Source organism: Strongylocentrotus purpuratus, unplaced genomic scaffold, assembly GCF_000002235.5.
Source record: "Strongylocentrotus purpuratus isolate Spur 01 unplaced genomic scaffold, Spur_5.0 spur5_scaffold_3, whole genome shotgun sequence".
Lineage (NCBI taxonomy): Eukaryota > Metazoa > Echinodermata > Echinoidea > Camarodonta > Strongylocentrotidae > Strongylocentrotus > Strongylocentrotus purpuratus.
This window is the reverse complement of record NW_022145609.1, coordinates 30,593,720-30,612,139: the sequence shown is the minus strand read 5'-3', so window position 1 is coordinate 30,612,139 and position 18,420 is coordinate 30,593,720. Positions and strand designations below refer to the sequence as shown.

The window sequence follows — 18,420 nt, the reverse complement described above, 5'->3', positions numbered from 1 at the left end:
ATCATTGGCAAAGTATGAGCATGATATGGTGAATTAGAAATTATTCTTATGGCTTTTTTCTGCAAAACAAATAGTTTAGTAATAAAATAATCATGATTGTTTGACCAAGCAATATTACAATAATTGACATTGGAGAAAATCAATGCATAATATAACATAACTAAAATATGTCTTGGAAAATGTCTCAAACGGTAAATAATGCCAACAGCTTTGGCAACACGATTGCATACGACACCAACGTGTTCATGCCATGTCAAAGATTCATCGATATGAACACCTAAAAATTTCACACAAGAAGTACGATTAATTTGATGACCATAAAAATTGATTGCAAAATTATCTTCAATACGTCGTTTAGTGAATACAATATATTGGGTTTTATCAACATTCAAAACTAGTTTATTGTTGATCAACCATTCACTTAATTTATTTATTTCAGAATTGAATGAATCAACTAGCGTACGGAGATTATTATGAGACATGAACACGCTGGTATCGTCTGCAAATAATATAAAATGTAACAAATCAGATGAACTCACAATATCATTAATATAAATTAAAAAAAGTAAAGGACCAAGTATTGAACCCTGGGGCACTCCACAACGAATGGGCAAATATGAAGATTGTTGATTTTGAATAGAAACAAATTGTTGACGATTTGATAAATAATCTTTAAATAATTGCAAAAGAATTCCACGAATACCATAAGCCTCTAATTTACGTAACAAAATTACATGATCTAAAGTATCAAAGGCTTTACTTAAATCAAGAAATAAACCAATTGTGAACTGTCTAGAATCAATTGCATAAGAAACTTTATCAATGAAATTAAGAAGAGCAGTCGTTGTGGAGTGTCATCCCTAACAAAATTAATCATGCCACACATATCAAATATCGAATATTAAATATCGACGAACATTTGTGCGGGCGTGTGTGGGTGTGTGTGACTTTGCCCGTTGCAAAATCCATTATGCAATGCACTTCAATTTTGATACATTCAATCCATTCTCTCACTCCGCTAATCCCAACATATACTGTAGGCATCATTTTGGCGCAAGTCGATTTTTGCACTCTCGCAAACAATGTCACCTGTTCATCCAAGCGTGAACACATACCACACAAAATGGTACCAAATGATTCGGGATAAAACACTCTTTCATAAGATGTATAATAATTTACTGTTCATAGATGATTTTAAAAATAATTAGCAATTTTCTAGGTGTAAACTTTTTTTTGACTCACTCGGTATTGTGCTGTTTGACAATTTTGGGTATACTACCCTGATGCAATGAACATGTATGACAAATGATTTATATCATTGTAGTCCACTGGTTTCAGAAACGGCGAAAAATGTACACGTGTTCAGCTTGAATTAGTTATTTGAACCTACCGGTAATACTTGAGTCTTATCTATTAACAAAAACATACAAAATAAAACCCATTAAAAACAAAATCAGACCTGCAACATTAATTTCCTGGTAGCTCTTGACAAGAAAGAGCTGCTTGATTCTCCTTTGAAATAATTTATAGTAAAAGTGTAATAGTTGAGGGGCCCACATGATCAGTGATATCTATACCGATTTGGTTACCCTGAATAAAAAAGACCCAGTAATTATTATTGGTATTACTATTATCGCTTGTATTGTTTTGTGTTGGCTAGAGAGCACAGGTAGAGAATATGATTTCACCCAATGGCATGGCTAATTATTTTGGTCATACACAACAAATACCAGTACCAGTTTAAAAAAGAATCTAAGACACACCCTCCTACATAAAGAGAACGGATAGATATTTAACAGTTTTTGTATGAAGGCACAAACATCGATCTTGGATTTAAACCCATTACTGAAAGCAAGCTTGGCTGTTATAATGGCACATCTCCTCTAACATTTAATGCAGTCTTGATACAATCAAAGTGATCAAAAAACTTGACTTCCTGCATGATTTGTTTTAATTAATTTTTTTAAAGATAGAGCACATTCACATCCAACATTTAGTGTTCATATGATTAAGATTCATTTGTTGCCAATAAACGGTTGAAGTGACTGCATGATTATGAATATCATTTGTCATTATCCTCTTCGATCTTCTGAAACCACTATATGCTTGTACAGTTGTACTGGATGAAAGTTTCTTTTTTAATTCATTTTTGGTCCATTTTCCCCCCTGCGAAATGTTTGCTTTATTTGTTTCAAACAACATTTCACATTTAGGTTGCCTTTATTTTGTGGGTCAGAATTAAAATGTAGGCCATGTCTATAATATTTCAAATTACTAAGTCCACTAACAATTACTTGGAATTGATTCATGTATTACCAATATACAGCAGTGATATAATATGAACATAGAAGAAGAAATGACAAAACAATGAAGAACAAAAATAAAAGTAGACCAATGACTACAAAAAAATATTGTCCAAAGATTTTCTTGGTATGAGCATGGTATGAATGCCATATACATGAAGGCTTTGGTTGTGCATATATGCCTAATTAATTAAAAAAAGTTTATACAGTTTGTGAACAAGACAAAAATGGAAATGGAGAACTAAACCGCCAAAACACAAACAAAACATAACTTTAAACAAACAAACATACACACACACACACACACACATCAAATAAATGAACAAAAAATAGATCACGAATGAATTGTTGGGGGGGGGGCAGTCTGGCGTAAATCGGACAGAAAAGGGTGGGGAGGGGCGTGGCATGTAGGTACACCGCATAGGCCAAAAGATGAAGTTTTCAAAAATATTGAGACACACCGAGAGTAGTCTCGATCTATTTCCGGGTAGCGCATATTTTTTTTACACAACTGTTTAGCCATTTTCGCGAAAAATTCCAAGAAGTGCTCTGGTGAAAGAGTCTAAGTCGTCAGCGCACTATATGTGCAAGCACGTACATCCAGGAAGGGGAAAATGATAGAAAGGAAAAAACCATAGAGATATATACTTAATAAGTAGTATATATCTCTATGGAAAAAACAAGGATAGTGGAGAGGATATGGAGAAGGAAAAACAATGCCAAGGCAAGAGAAGTGGATAAGTCAAAGGAAGAACATAGAAATACATAATTGAAGAGCTAAGAGGATCATCTAGACTAAGGAAAAACAGAGAAATAAATAAAGAAGGAGAAAGGGAATCTATCAGGTTATACTGAAACAAAGAGATGACGAAGGAGAAAAGGATCGATAGATTGAAGGAGAAACAAAGAAATACATAAAACAAAAGAGAAGAGGTTAGAATAAAGGAGAACAAAAGAAATAAATAACGAAGGAGAAGATCGTCGCTAGCAGGGGCGTAAATCCGTACCGAGGGGTGGGGGGGGGGGGGGGGGGGGGGGGGGGGGGGGGGGGGGGGGGGGGGGGGGGGGGGGGGGGGGGGGGGGGGGGGGTGTATTTGACTTTTCACCCGGGGATTTCTTTAAAAAGGGGTGGGTTTTTTTCTCTCTCTCCTTGGACTCCTGAGAAATGTAAAAAAGGGGTTATAAAATATCTTGAATATCATAGAAAAATTGATCAAATCCCGGGATCGAATTCCTGAAACTCCTACTAGTTTGAAAGCTCATTCAGGATTATTTCATTTTGAATAGTAAAAACATTGGCCCCCAGCCCCCCCCCCCCCCCAGCCCCCCTCGATCAACTAGAGCTCACCTGAAATTGGGGGGGGGGGAGTGGTACATTTAGCAGTGTTCCGGATTGGGGGGGGGGGGGTCTCCAATGCAGGAAAAGCCAGCAAAAAGCCGGCGAAAGGGGGATTCAGAAACGGTTGGCAGTCCTGAGATAGGGGGGGGGGTGCTTTCAAAGGGAAGGAACGAGCATACTCGTACCCTAAATAACACTGAGTGGGGGGGGGGGCGGGCATCTACTGTACGTGATTGCACTTTTTAAGCGCTCGCGCGCTGGCGCACTTTACGTCTAGGCTATAATAATACCTTGCAAAATAACGAAAAATTATTCTGAAGTTTATGAAGTGCTTGTTCGCGCACAGGGGCGTACGCAGGGGGTGGTTTTGGGGTTCAAACCCCCCCCCTTTGGTATTTTTATGTGTGTAAACCCCCTAAAAAAAACTAACCCCCCCCCCTTTGTTTTCTTTTTGTTTTGTTTTGGTTTTTTGTTTAAATTAAAAAAAAAATTAAAAAAATTAAAAAATTATGCCCACGGCTAACGTAAAGTGACCTTACCCCCCCCCCAACGAAAAATAAACCCCACTGAGCGACTTTACGGTTGGCTGAGTCGTTGCGATTTTTTTTTGGACTACCAAAACAAAACAAAAAAGTGTCCGCTTACCCCCCCCCCCCCCCCCCCCCCCCCCCCCCCCCCACTGAGCGACTTTTCGGCCGGCGCGATTTTCAAATTTTCGGGAGCAAAATATTTTGGGCCAGATTTTAAACCCCCCCCCCCCTTGAAAAAATTCTGCGTACGCCCCTGTTCGCGCACGTCGCGCAACTACTCTTAATGATCGTGACATACTGTATACGTGTAGGCTATACAGTTATACATACATTTAAATAAAACAACTCATTTCTCATGCATTATGCTGAAAGTGAAACAATCACATTCCCCCCCCCCCCCCTTCTTCTTCTTCTTCCTTTTTTTGTTCTCTCTTTTTTTTGTAATCTCAGGGGGATGATTGTACAGGCCATCCCCCTACTTCAAGCCAGGGGGGATGCAGCCCCCCCCCCAGCCCCCCCCCCCCCCGGGATTTACGCCCCTGGTGGCTAGGATAGATTGAAGGAAAAACAAAGAACGAGGGAGAAGGATATGGATTGAAGAGAAAAAAAAGAAATACATGCCAAAAGAAAAGAGGATAGATTGAAGGAGAACACAGAAATACATAATGAAATAGAAGAGAGGATAGATTTAACCCGAAACAAATAACGAATATGTACACACGGTACATGCAGCTCCAGCAATCCAACAAAACTGCTAAGGGTAATGCTAGACTCTGTCTCTAGTCGTTTGCACAGTATATTTGACTGAAGTGGCTAAACAGTTGTGTAAAAAAAAATATGCACTTCCGGGTCGTTCTTGGCCTGTAATGCATAATGTATGCCGTCGCACGTAACCCATGTCATGCCTACGGCCACCGGTGGCGGTACGTCCGCACGTACCGGCCGACTGGTAATTTCTGTGGTGGCGACCCTGGGAATACCGAGCGCATGAAAGAAGCGGGTGAAGCTTTTCTTCACACACCTAATCGGAGATGAAGGTAGCCCATCTTATGTGTAAAAAATGCCAATTTGATAAGTGTAAGGATCGCATTGTACACGTACAACCGCTATACTACACACACGCAATATATTCTTTGTGTATTGTATCCATCAGGCATGATCAGTGCAACGATGGCTGGCTACCAATTAAAATAGGCATGGTGGTCGGATATAGTGAGAGTAGATGATGGAGGGGGGGGGGGGTACAGCGCAGTACTTGGGGGCAAATCAAAGAATTATACTAAGACCTCACCTCATTTATGTTAGAAATTAAAACGTTATTATCTTCTTTCGAATTGCAATATATTCCCGCACCATAATTATAAGCATGTCATGCATATATATGCCTTTTCTCTGGGAAAGGGGGCATTGACTCTTTAAATACCAAATCACAGAAACTATTCACCATTATGTCACCGTCATGTACATATTTTCTATGGATATAATTTTTCACGATCTCAACTTTTCACCACCCTAGCGTCATATGTAAATTGTCAATTATGGATAAAAGTGGAATATTAACTCTTCACCACCCTACGCTGACTTTTCACCACCCTATACCGTCATGTACATTGTCTATGGATAAGCTGGAATATCAACTCTTCACCACCCTACGCTAACTTTTCACCACCCTAGCGTCATGTACATTGTCTATGGATAAACTGGAATATTAACTCTTCACCACCCTACGCTAACTGTGGCTGCCTTCATAAATCTTTATATGAAGGAGTTTCGTCTAACAATAAATCCAACTGTTGTTATTCACAAGGCACACCGATGAAAATTAACACTGGAAACAATTTGCTAAAGTCCAACCAACTTCTGTTTTATTCAGCAACTCGTAACTTCACTTTCATATCTTCGGTACAACCTTCAGGTTAATTACTATCTCCGGTAAACCTTCAGATAACAATCTGTAATGATAATAAACAAACAAACAAATAATGAATAAATGTTTCAGCATGTAAGCATGTAAAAACTCTATAGCTAAATTAAAGATACTGATTACTACACATTAATATATGACACAAGATTAAAGTTAAACTGGATTAAATATCTATGTGAACACACCCTGCATTGAAACTATGCAGTAAACTATTAACAGTACACACAAGCAAAGGTACATGAGTGTGAACAGGGCCGCATTCAGATGCGGTTCGTCACTTAAGTTCCTGTGCTAAATAACTAACAAAGAAAATTGTTTCTTTCCTAAACACTTAGTTTTGCTCTAAATTCGACATGAACTATATATATGATAAACAAGTTATCATCTACATAGTAGCAGAATCTTTGCTACTTTGAAACACTTAAATGTACTGTAACTTCTGCTGACAAAGACAAAGAACTCGGCTTTCTACACTATACATTATACACACTCATCTCTTTGTCTACTCCTAAAAGCTAGGTACAACATCTAACATCATCTTTACGAAACTCCTATAAAATTCTACCAAACTCAACTTAGATTATATTAAGATACATCCTAGCATTCTAGTATATATCAAATAACATATATAGAAATAGATATCGTATTCTTACCGAATTGGGCCTGTAGTTTGTTCCACAAAATAACTAAAACTTTCTGCTGCAATGTTATGTAACTCGGACCTTACTGCATCACTTCGACATTCAGAATGACTGGAGTTTGCTTCTCCCAGAACATAGGTGGAGAAGAACAAAGAACTTCCTGTCTCTGTGACTAGTAGTATAATCTTAAAGTAAACAATAGCCCCCAAGATATGCTGGTAGGCATATTAAGACACTGGTATAGTCTCATAATAAGACTCTTCAAACTATATAAGAAATGCACATTTCTTCACTACATCCTGATGTAGTGACACTAACTTTTCACCACCCTAGCGTACGCCATGTACATTATCTATGGATAAGTTGGAATAATAACTCTTCACCACCCTACGCTAACTTTTCACCATATAGCGCCATGTACAGTGTCTATGGATAAACTGGAATATTTAATTTTTCACCACCCTACGCTAACTTTTCACCACCCTACCGTCATGTGCATTGTCTATGGATAAGCTGGAATATTAACTCTTCACCACCCTACGCTAACTTTTCACCATATAGCGCCATGTACAGTGTCTATGGATAAACTGGAATATTTAATTTTTCACCACCCTACGCTAACTTTTCACCACCCTACCGTCATGTGCATTGTCTATGGATAAAGTGGAATATTAACTTTTCACCACCCTACGCTAACTTTTCACCACCCTACCGTCATGTACATTGTCTATGGATAAGCTGGAATATTAATTTTTCACCACCCTACGCTAACTTTTCACCACCCTACCGTCATGTACATTGTCTATGGATAAACTGGAATATTAACTCTTCACCACCCTACGCTAACTTTTCACCACCCTAGCACCATGTACATTGTCTATGGATAAGCTGGAATATTAACTCTTCACCACCCTACGCTAACTTTTCACCACCTACCGTCATGTACATTGTCTATGGATAACCTGGAATATTAATTTTTCACCACCCTACGCTAACTTTTCACCACCCTACCGTCATGTACATTGTCTATGGATGAGCTGGAATATTAACTCTTCACCACCCTACGCTAACTTTTCACCACCCTAGCGCCATGTACATTGTCTATGGATAAGCTGGAATATTAACTCTTCACCACCCTACGCTAACTTTTCACCACCCTAGCGCCATGTACATTGTCTATGGATAAGCTGGAATATTAACTCTTCACCACCCTAGCGCCATGTACATTGTCTATGGATAAGCTGGAATATTAACTCTTCACCACCCTACGCTAACTTTTCACCACCCTACCGTCATGTACATTGTCTATGGATAAACTGGAATATTAATTTTTCACCACCCTACGCTAACTTTTCACCACCCTACCGTCATGTACATTGTCTATGGATAAACTGGAAAATTAACTCTTGACCACCCTACGCTAACTTTTCACCACCCTACCGTCATGTGCATTGTCTATGGATAAGCTGGAATATTAACTCTTCACCACCCTACGCTAACTTGTCACCACCCTAGCGTCATGTACATTGTCTATGGATAAAGTGGAATATTAACTTTTCACCACCCTACGCTAACTTTTCACCACCCTACCGTCATGTACATTGTCTATGGATAAGCTGGAATATTAATTTTTCACCACCCTACGCTAACTTTTCACCACCCTACCGTCATGTACATTGTCTATGGATAAACTGGAATATTAACTCTTGACCACCCTATGCTAACTTTTCACCACCCTAGCGCCATGTACATCGTCTATGGATAAGCTGGAATATTAACTCTTCACCACCCTACGCTAACTTTTCACCACCTACCGTCATGTACATTGTCTATGGATAACCTGGAATATTAATTTTTCACCACCCTACGCTAACTTTTCACCACCCTACCGTCATGTACATTGTCTATGGATGAGCTGGAATATTAACTCTTCACCACCCTACGCTAACTTTTCACCACCCTAGCGCCATGTACATTGTCTATGGATAAACTGGAATATTAACTCTTCACCACCCTACGCTAACTTTTCACCACCCTAGCACCATGTACATTGTCTATGGATAAGCTGGAATATTAACTCTTCACCACCCTACGCTAACTTTTCACCACCTACCGTCATGTACATTGTCTATGGATAACCTGGAATATTAATTTTTCACCACCCTACGCTAACTTTTCACCACCCTACCGTCATGTACATTGTCTATGGATGAGCTGGAATATTAACTCTTCACCACCCTACGCTAACTTTTCACCACCCTAGCGCCATGTACATTGTCTATGGATAAGCTGGAATATTAACTCTTCACCACCCTACGCTAACTTTTCACCACCCTAGCGCCATGTACATTGTCTATGGATAAGCTGGAATATTAACTCTTCACCACCCTACGCTAACTTTTCACCACCCTACCGTCATGTACATTGTCTATGGATAAGCTGGAATATTAACTCTTCACCACCCTACGCTAACTTTTCACCACCCTAGCGCCATGTACATTGTCTATGGATAAGCTGGAATATTAACTCTTCACCACCCTACGCTAACTTTTCACCATATAGCGCCATGTACAGTGTCTATGGATAAACTGGAATATTTAATTTTTCACCACCCTACGCTAACTTTTCACCACCCTATAGCGCCATGTACATTGACTATGGATAAACTGGAATATTAATTTTTCACCATCCAATTACAATACAGTTTATTGAAGTTAAAACGGGTATTATGTCCTATGTGCAGGCCAAAAATAATGACGAGGTTAAATTCCAACGTAATTTGAATGATAATAATAACTTAGAACTTCCCTCAAAACCAAAAGGTTTGAAAATGTCTTTTTGTGAGAAAATAATGATCATTAGTTGTCGAATTGAATTTAGCGAGCACGCTCGTTTAATTAGTCTGATTTTTACATAATAGACAAATGTACATTTAGTACATGTAGAGAGGCGCGGATCCAGGGGGGGGGGGCGAGCGGGCCTTGCCCCCCCCCCCCCGAAAAAAAAGGAGAGAAAGAAAAGGAAAAGAAGGGAAAGGGAAAGAGGAGAAAAAGGGGAAAAAAGAGGAAGAAGAAAAGAAAAGAGGGAAGAAGGAGATCGGGGGCGGGGCAAAAAAAATTGCCTCCCAGGCTGCTGCCCCCTCCCCCAATCAAAAAATAAAAGAGAAGGAAGGAAAGGGAAAGAAAAAAGGAAAAGATGAGATAAAGGGAAGGAAAAAGAGGAAGAAGAAAAGAAAAGAAGGGGGATATCAGTTGCAATTTTCCCGATCGGGGGGGGGGGTGGAGGCAAAAGGCCCTTGCCTCCCCCCCCCCCCCCCGTCCCCGCGTTAAAAAAAGAGAAGGAAGGAAAAGGAAAAGAGGAGAGCTAAAAGGGAACAAAAAAGAGGAAGAAGAAAAGAAAAGGGAGAAAAGAAGGAGAGATCAGTCAACAATGTGTGGAGCGGAGTGGGGGCCAAAATGACCTTGCCCCCCCCCCCCCAGGCAAACTTAAAAGAGAGAGAAGGGAAGGGAAAGGGAAAGAGGAGAGAAAGGGAAAGAGCAAAAAGAGAATGAAGAAAGGTAAGGGATATCAGTTGTAATTTTCTCGTCAACAAGGTGTAAATCGGGGGGGGGGGGGGGGACTGGCGTACTGATAGGGGAGGGGGGGGGGGGCTTTGCGGAAATAAAATTCAAACGTGGTTTATTTCTAATTACATAACGGTGGTTTACAAATAATGCTGAAATGACATAATTTTCCGAGATTTTTCATCACTTTTAAGTAAATTGTACTTTTGTATGCGTTTGTTGGAAAATGACAATTCCTAAATTTACAGCCAGGCAAGAAAATGCTTCTTGAGATGCCTACATGTCAGGGCCCGCGGAACGGCGGGGATCGGGATCCTCGAGCCCCCTCCCCCCACTTTTTTTGAAAAAGTATATTAAAGAGAAATAGAAAGAAAGAGAGCAAGAAAGAAAAAATAGTTAACTGCCAGTGTCACATTATGATGTATCAAAATATGCTCATCTGACCATGATTAAATTAAATGCCTAAAACCACGAGGGCTCAGCCCCCTGGATTCCACCTAGGGCCGTAAGGCGGGCCCTTAGATGCTCATCTGACAGTAATTAAACGCCTAAAACCCCTGAGCTTCCGGGGCTATGCCCCCTGACCCCAACGAAAAGCCTCAAATCGGGCCCCTTGATACTCATCTGACCGTAATTGAGTACCTAAAACCCTTGAGTTTCCGGGGGCTCCGCCCCCTGAACCCCAAGCCAATTAGTGACCTGCAAATGTCACAATTAGGTATCAAAATAATGCTCATCTGACCGTAATTAAATGCCTAAAACCCCTGAACTTCCGGGGGCAGACAAGGTATCAACATAAGTTCATCTGACTGCAGGCGCGTAGCCAGGGGGCGGTGGGGTGGTCCCCCAAAAAACGCGTAGCGAGGGAGCGCGGGAGGGGGGAAACTGAATTCAGACGAAGAATATTTTCGAGAGCGGTACAACGAATCGTCTTCTTTCTCTAAAAAATTAAATGAAACGTTGAAGCTTCGGCGCTTCGCACGGGAGGGGGGAACTGAATTAAGACAAGGATTAAGAGTCGAGAACGCACAACGAATCGTCTTCTTTCTCTGATGATTTAATGAAACGTAAAATGAGGGGGGGGGGGAACTGAATTTAGACGAATATTAAGAGTCGATAACGGTACAACGAATCGTCTTCTTTCTCTAATAATTTTTTGAAATGTCAAAGCTTCCGCGCTTTGCGGAGGAGGGAGGGGGGGAACTCGGCCCTACTTGCACCCATCCCCCTCCCAATTACGTCACTGCTGGTCACCATAACGTACCAATATTTGGCTCGCATGATTTCAAATTTGCCCCCCCCCCTAAGAAATCCTGGATCCGTGCCTGCATGTAATGCTCATGTACCCCTTACAGCTCTATTTATTACCAAAGCAAGTCAATCATTCATTCAATAGCGTCTGACGGTCAAGTCTTAAAAGTAAAGAGGTTTCCTTGCATAATTTGAATTCTATAGGACACTGCTGACAGATAGGACATACGGACATATTCACAATTCCTGCAAAGTTCTTCAGACTTTCATGTTGGCTGAAAAAGAGATCATGGGGTTCAAATAAAACCTTTAAGAGATTTATTATTTCCGATCGGTGGGTTTATGTATAAGCAATTGCTTCACGAGGATGAACTGAAATAAACAGTTGCGATCCCCTTCTGTCGCCTATATAAATTTAAAAAAATATATAGTGCTTGATATGTAGACGGGTGAGATACTTTAACAATGAAACAGTCCTCTTTATTTAACAGACTATCAAACAAATTATAAAACTTGCACTCTCCAAAATATTATCGTCAAGAATTTAAAATTCTATTGTACTAGCCTGTATATCTTTTTCTAATACAACTGTAGAGAAAACATATATTGTAACATTCTGTAATATGTGGAATATATTTTACAAATGAACCTCAATATACCTGGCAAATGCGCAATTACACCTTGTTCCCGAAATATTTTGCGGTACCGCAAGACCTTATGCAGGTACATGCAACTGGGAAACTGTTGATTCATCGGAAGTTTGCAACTTGAATGGATCTTATTTCAGTCGTTATGAATTCAAGAGAATCGGAAATGAACGGCGAAATTGTTGTGCTGTTTATGTAGGACCTCCACACAATTCCACATTGATTCCAAAGGGATGACAACATAATGAAGCACGAAGGCAAAGCTGGTCTCGTAAATGTTTTTAATAATATGTGGTTTTCATTGTGACTTGGTTGCCATGTCTAATGTTTTAAATATGTGCACAGCTGCATTTGAGATGTAAACTGACTGTACAACATTGAATTTATCTCCCATATAATTATACTAGAGAGAATGTGAATAACAACGAATTTGTTAACAAGTTTGTGTTGTCTTGGTCTACAGAACACTATATTAAATGTCTGCAAGGGCGGTGGTAAAACATGAGATGGAGAGGGAGGAGTTAATTGTGATAAATCGTTATTGAACGAATTAATTAACATTTTGAATATACTAGTAAGAAAAATAAACTCGTATGAGAGTTTAAAAGCGTACATGCATGATTGTGTATATTAACGTAAACAGACATACAATAAAATGGGCAAATACCATTAATCCCTTTTCCATAACCAACAGGCACATTTGACACATGCTATAGAATGTAAGGAAGCTCCTTCTGTTGATGTTGTTTGTTTGAAACATTGTCTTATCTTATTTGCGTCGTGTATAATTATGGGAAAAGTGTTTGTACTTTAACATGTTAATACGTTTCCTGATCATGTACTTGACAGTACGTCATATTATGCAGGCCGATTTGCAATGGTAAAAAGGCTGTTGTGTCGGCTAACAGTCATCATTATGATCTCTTCAAAATTGAAATTAATGTACAATCTTGTACAGTATCTGAATGTAATACTTTCCCAGTTGCTGACTATGAATGTCATAGTCACAAGGGAGAGTGGTAAATGAGCAAAGAGACGCACTTTCGTCGCAACCTTCTTCTCTAATAGATAAGTTTGATATTACCATCTATATCATAGGCGCCGGAAGTGGGGGCAGGGGGGGGGGGGGGGGGGGGGGGGGGGACAAAACGCATTTTGCCCCCCCACCCACAAAAAACGCCCCCCTCCCTCCAAGAAAAAAAAAAAACAGTAAAGGAGGACACATGGTTTGTATTTTTAACCCAAAAGAACATAACCATAATCAAATCCTGAATTAAATCACATATACAATTCCATTCAAAGAAAAGAAACGTTCACAGGAATTAAATTTCATAAACATTGCGCATGCCACCTATACGGTATTTATCAATGGAGGTCTTTATAATAGCGCATATCATGGACATATTGTGCGAGAATGGGAAAGCGTGTCTGTTTTTTTGTTATAGGGGTGAGAAGACATGAGCCCCCGAACGCTGGCGTACTGATGGGGGGGGGTGTATTTCTTATTCGATACCAGTGATTTACAAATGTTGTTGTTATGACATGATTTTCCGTTATTTTTTCTCCATTTTTTTTGTAAGTCTTACCTTTTTATGCGTTTGTTGGACGATAAGAAATTCCCAAATTACAGTCGAGCGAAAAATACGCTTATTTAGAAGCCTTTATGTCATGGTCTGCAAAGTGGCTGGGCTCGAGCCCCCCCCCCCCCCCCCCCACCTCACTTTTGGAAAAAGTATGTTAAAGAGAAAGAGAAAGAAAGACGGAGAGAAAAAATAAGTGACCTGCCAATGTCACAAATAAGGTATAACAAATGCTCATCTGACCGTAATTAAATGCCTTAAACCCCAGAGCTTAAGGGGCTCCGCCCCGAACCCCACCAATGGCATTAAGGCGGCCCCCTTGATGCTCATCTGACCGTAATATACCTAAAACCCCTGAGCTTCCGGGGCTCTGTCCTTTGGATGCTCATCTGACCGTAATTAAATACCTAAAAACCCGAGCTTTCGGGGGTTATGCCCCCTAGACCCCACCAATGTCCCTAAGGCGGGCTCCTGGATGCTCATCTGACCGTAATTAAATACCTAAGCCCCTGAGCTTCCGCGGGCTCTGCCCCCTGGAGCCCACCAGGGGCCCTAAGGCGGGCCCGTGGATGCTCATCTGATCGTAATTAAATACCTAAAACCCCTGAGCTTCCGGGGGCTCTGCCCCCTGGACCCACTATAGGGCGGGCCCCTGGATGCTCATCTGACCGTAGTTAAATATTAAAACCTCTGGGCTTCTGGGGGCTCCCCTCTCCCTGGAACACGTCAATGGCCCTAAGGCGGGCCCTGGATGCTCATCTAACCGTAATTTAATACCTAAAACCCCTGAGCTTCCGGGGGCTCAGCCCCTTGACCCCCCTACCGAGACTCATGCCCTGGACCCTACGCCAATTTACGCTCTACCTGATCGTTAATACTCCACTTTGAAAAACGTTCCGCGGGAGCTGCATGTAACATGTAAGACTGGTGGTGATGCAGATTTTTTCGTCTGCCCCCCCCCCCTTCCGAACGTATTTTGTCATTACGTCACTGCCCCTGGAAGGTGAGCCTCCTGGAATGTTTGCCACCCCCAACCCCCCCCCCCCCCCCAATCCCAAACTGTTTCCGGCGCGCCTGATCTATATAGTACTAGTACTGATTCTTTATTCTAATGTTGCCATGTATTACCGTAGAGGCTATGTCTACGAGAACGAAGAAGAGAAAATAGAATTGAAAGGGGAAAAAAAGTCATGTATGTATTGGCATTTCCTGTAATTTCTCAATAAATGTTTATTAGTTTTCAAAATATTCTGGTGTCCGCAGTCTTAATATTGTTTTCAAACTTCAGATGTGTATCATTGTGAGAATTTCATGAGAGCTTGTCCCCGTCTTATAGAGTTACGATTGATCCAAATCAATCGTAAGTCCTCCAATCAATCGCAAGTTTGTAGTCTCCACTCACTTGGGAAAAGGGGCGGCCGAGCGACTTCGAAAGAGGGGGGGGGGGGCACCAAGAAAAAAGGACACTTTCTGAAGAAAAAAAGGCACCTAGGCTACAAAGGGAAATCTTAAAGAGAAAATAGACATTGTTTAGACTTCGGTATATACCCCTACATTGTGTTTACATTATCAGGGATGATTTCAATATTTGTTTCACTTTATACACCATACAAGATATTGCATAATGCATCATGCTTTGCAGTTGGGTGTGATGGTCTTAACATTTATTTGCGAGCGAGGAAAAGTGTTAAGATTTGTGAGGTCGCAGTGCGAAAAATTACATTTATAAAGAGGAAAAAACCCAATCCTGATAGGGTTATAAGTACATGCCCCCCCCCAAATTGAAATTTGTTAGACCCCTCCCCAGAACGTCGATCAATTACATGTATGTGTTCCCCCCCCCCCCTAAACATCAAACTCTGGCTACGGCCCTGAGAGGGAGCAACAAGATTTAATAGATTCTGGGAGAAAGTTCCATAGGTCAGAACCATGGTGTCTTATGGATTTATTTCGGGTATACTAGATGAAAATTTGAGGAATTACGAGTAGGGTAAGAGTGAATAGCTTTCTTCATAGTGTAAAAGTTTTGAAATGAAAGGGGGAGCATATTTTTTAAACACTTAAACATGATCAGTAAACATTGTAGCGAATTTATGTCGAATACTGTAAGGGTTTTCAGTTTGTAAAATATTGGACTTGTGTGAGATAAATAATGGTGAACCAGTACATAATACGAAGGGCTTTCTTTTGCAATAAATAAATAGAGTTGATTTTGATTTTGGCGCTGGTGGCCCATACTAAATTGCAATATGTTATATACTATAATATCAATGAATTATAAAGCATAACAAGCTGATAACATGGGATTAATTTCTTCTTACAAAATCGTTTCAAAATTACAATAAGTTCATTGGCTGCATGTATCTCTTTCAAAAAGTGTTTGAACTAACTATAACAATCCCATTTTTGTCTTGATGTCTTGATTTGAAATGTCTTGATTTGTAACTGTCCCTTATTACCTACGCATGTTGGTAATGAGAGACCTTTGGTGATGACGTCATAAATCATTGTTATCTTATTAATCAGTTACATCATGATCACAATTTTGTTTCCCAATAAAGAGAAGAAGTTACTAAAGAAAAAACAAAACTTTCTGTATGTGTAACATTTTTCATGTTTATGTAAATTATGGAAATGTGCTTAAGGGTCTCCAATTCCCCACACCTACCCTAGTACTATAGATTAAAGAGGGCACTTACGAGAATGGAAAATGGACACTAACTTATTGCAATGGAAAATGGGAACTTGTCGAAGGAAAAGGGGCACGTGTCAAAATAAAAGGGGCACTTATCAGAGTAAAAGGAGCAATATTCCTATGTAAAAAGGGGCACTTTTCGGGTGCTTGAAAAAGTGGGGGGCACTGTGCCCTTATTCCCCCCCCCCCCCCCCCAAGGAGGGCGGCCTCTGCTGGGGAGTATTTCTACCATATGGTCACCGTGAAGGCATAGGCATAACTAACACAAACTAACACGGTAAAGAGTTAATATTCCAGTTTATAGACAATGTACATGGCGCTATAGGGTGGTGAAAAGTTAGCGTAGGGTGGTGAAGAGTTAATAATTATTCCAGTTTATCCATAGACAATGTACATTGCGCTATAGGGTGGTGAAAAGTTAGAATAGGGTGGTGAAAAATTAATATTGCAGTTTATCCATAGACAATGTACATGGCGCTATAGGGTGGTGAAAAGTTAGCGTAGGGTGGTGAAGAGTTAATATTCCAGTTTATCCATAGACAATGTACATGACGCTAGGGTGGTGAAAAGTTAGCGTAGGGTGGTGAAAAATTAATATTCCAGTTTATCCGTATACACTGTACATGGCCCTAGGGTGGTGAAACGTTAGCGTAGGGTGGTGAAGAGTTAGTATTCCACTTTATCCATAGACAATGTACATGGCGCTAGGGTGGTGAAAAGTTAGCGTAGGGTGGTGAAGAGTTAATATTACCATTTATCCACAATGTACATGACGCTAGGGTGGTGAAAAGTTAGCGTAGGGTGGTGAAGAATATTCCAGTTTATCCATAGACAATGTACATGACGCTAGGGTGGTGAAAAGTTAGCGTAGGGTGGTGAAAAGTTAATATTCCAGCTTATCCATAGATAATGCACTTGACGGTAGGGTGGTGTAAAGTTAGCATAGGGTGGTGAAGAGTTAATATTCCAGCTTATCCATAGACAATGTACATGGCGCTAGGGTGGTGAAAAGTTAGCGTAGGGTGGTGAAGAGTTAATATTCCAGCTCATCCATAGACAATGTACATGACGCTAGGGTGGTGAAAAGTTAGCGTAGGGTGGTGAAGAGATGATTATTCCAGTTTATCCATAGACAATGTACATGGCGCTAGGGTGGTGAAAAGTTAGCGTAGGGTGGTGAAGAATATTCCAGTTTATCCATAGACAATGTACATGGCGCTAGGGTGGTGAAAAGTTAGCGTAGGGTGGTGAAAAATTAATATTCCAGTTTATCCATAGACAATGCACATGGCGCTAGGGTGGTGAAAAGTTAGCGTAGGGTGGTGAAAAATTAATATTCCAGTTTATCCGTATACGTTGTACATGGCCCTAGGGTGGTGAAACGTTAGCGTAGGGTGGTGAAGAGTTAGTCTTCCACTTTATCCATAGACAATGTACATGGCGCTAGGGTGGTGAAAAGTTAGCGTAGGGTGGTGAAGAGTTAATAATTATTCCAGTTTATCCATAGACAATGTACATTGCGCTATAGGGTGGTGAAAAGTTAGAATAGGGTGGTGAAAAATTAATATTGCAGTTTATCCATAGACAATGTACATGGCGCTATAGGGTGGTGAAAAGTTAGCGTAGGGTGGTGAAAAGTTAATATTCCAGCTTATCCATAGATAATGCACTTGACGGTAGGGTGGTGTAAAGTTAGCATAGGGTGGTGAAGAGTTAATATTCCAGCTTATCCATAGACAATGTACATGGCGCTAGGGTGGTGAAAAGTTAGCGTAGGGTGGTGAAGAGTTAATATTCCAGCTCATCCATAGACAATGTACATGACGCTAGGGTGGTGAAAAGTTAGCGTAGGGTGGTGAAGAGTTAATATTCCAGCTTATCCATAGACAATGTACATGGCGCTGTAGGGTGGTGAAAAGTTAGCGTAGGGTGGTGAAGAGTTAATAA

At 40.5% G+C, this 18,420-nt stretch overlaps 1 protein-coding gene and 1 long non-coding RNA gene across 2 annotated transcripts in view; one reads left to right on the top strand and one right to left on the bottom strand.

The window, feature by feature from the left end:
* The first annotated feature begins 5,093 nt into the window (after positions 1-5,093).
* Positions 5,094-18,420, top strand: part of LOC592988 (glycogen debranching enzyme) — a 58,447-nt gene continuing 45,120 nt past the window's right edge. The window contains exon 1 of the mRNA XM_030995571.1: positions 5,094-5,172. The gene's annotated coding sequence lies outside the window, so the exon portion shown is untranslated. The remainder of the gene's footprint in view (positions 5,173-18,420) is intronic.
* Positions 6,016-6,975, bottom strand: LOC115928429. The gene is made up of 2 exons (XR_004066051.1): positions 6,750-6,975; positions 6,016-6,124 (listed from the first exon to the last, which is right to left on the bottom strand). It is a non-coding gene; the product is annotated as an uncharacterized LOC115928429 (long non-coding RNA).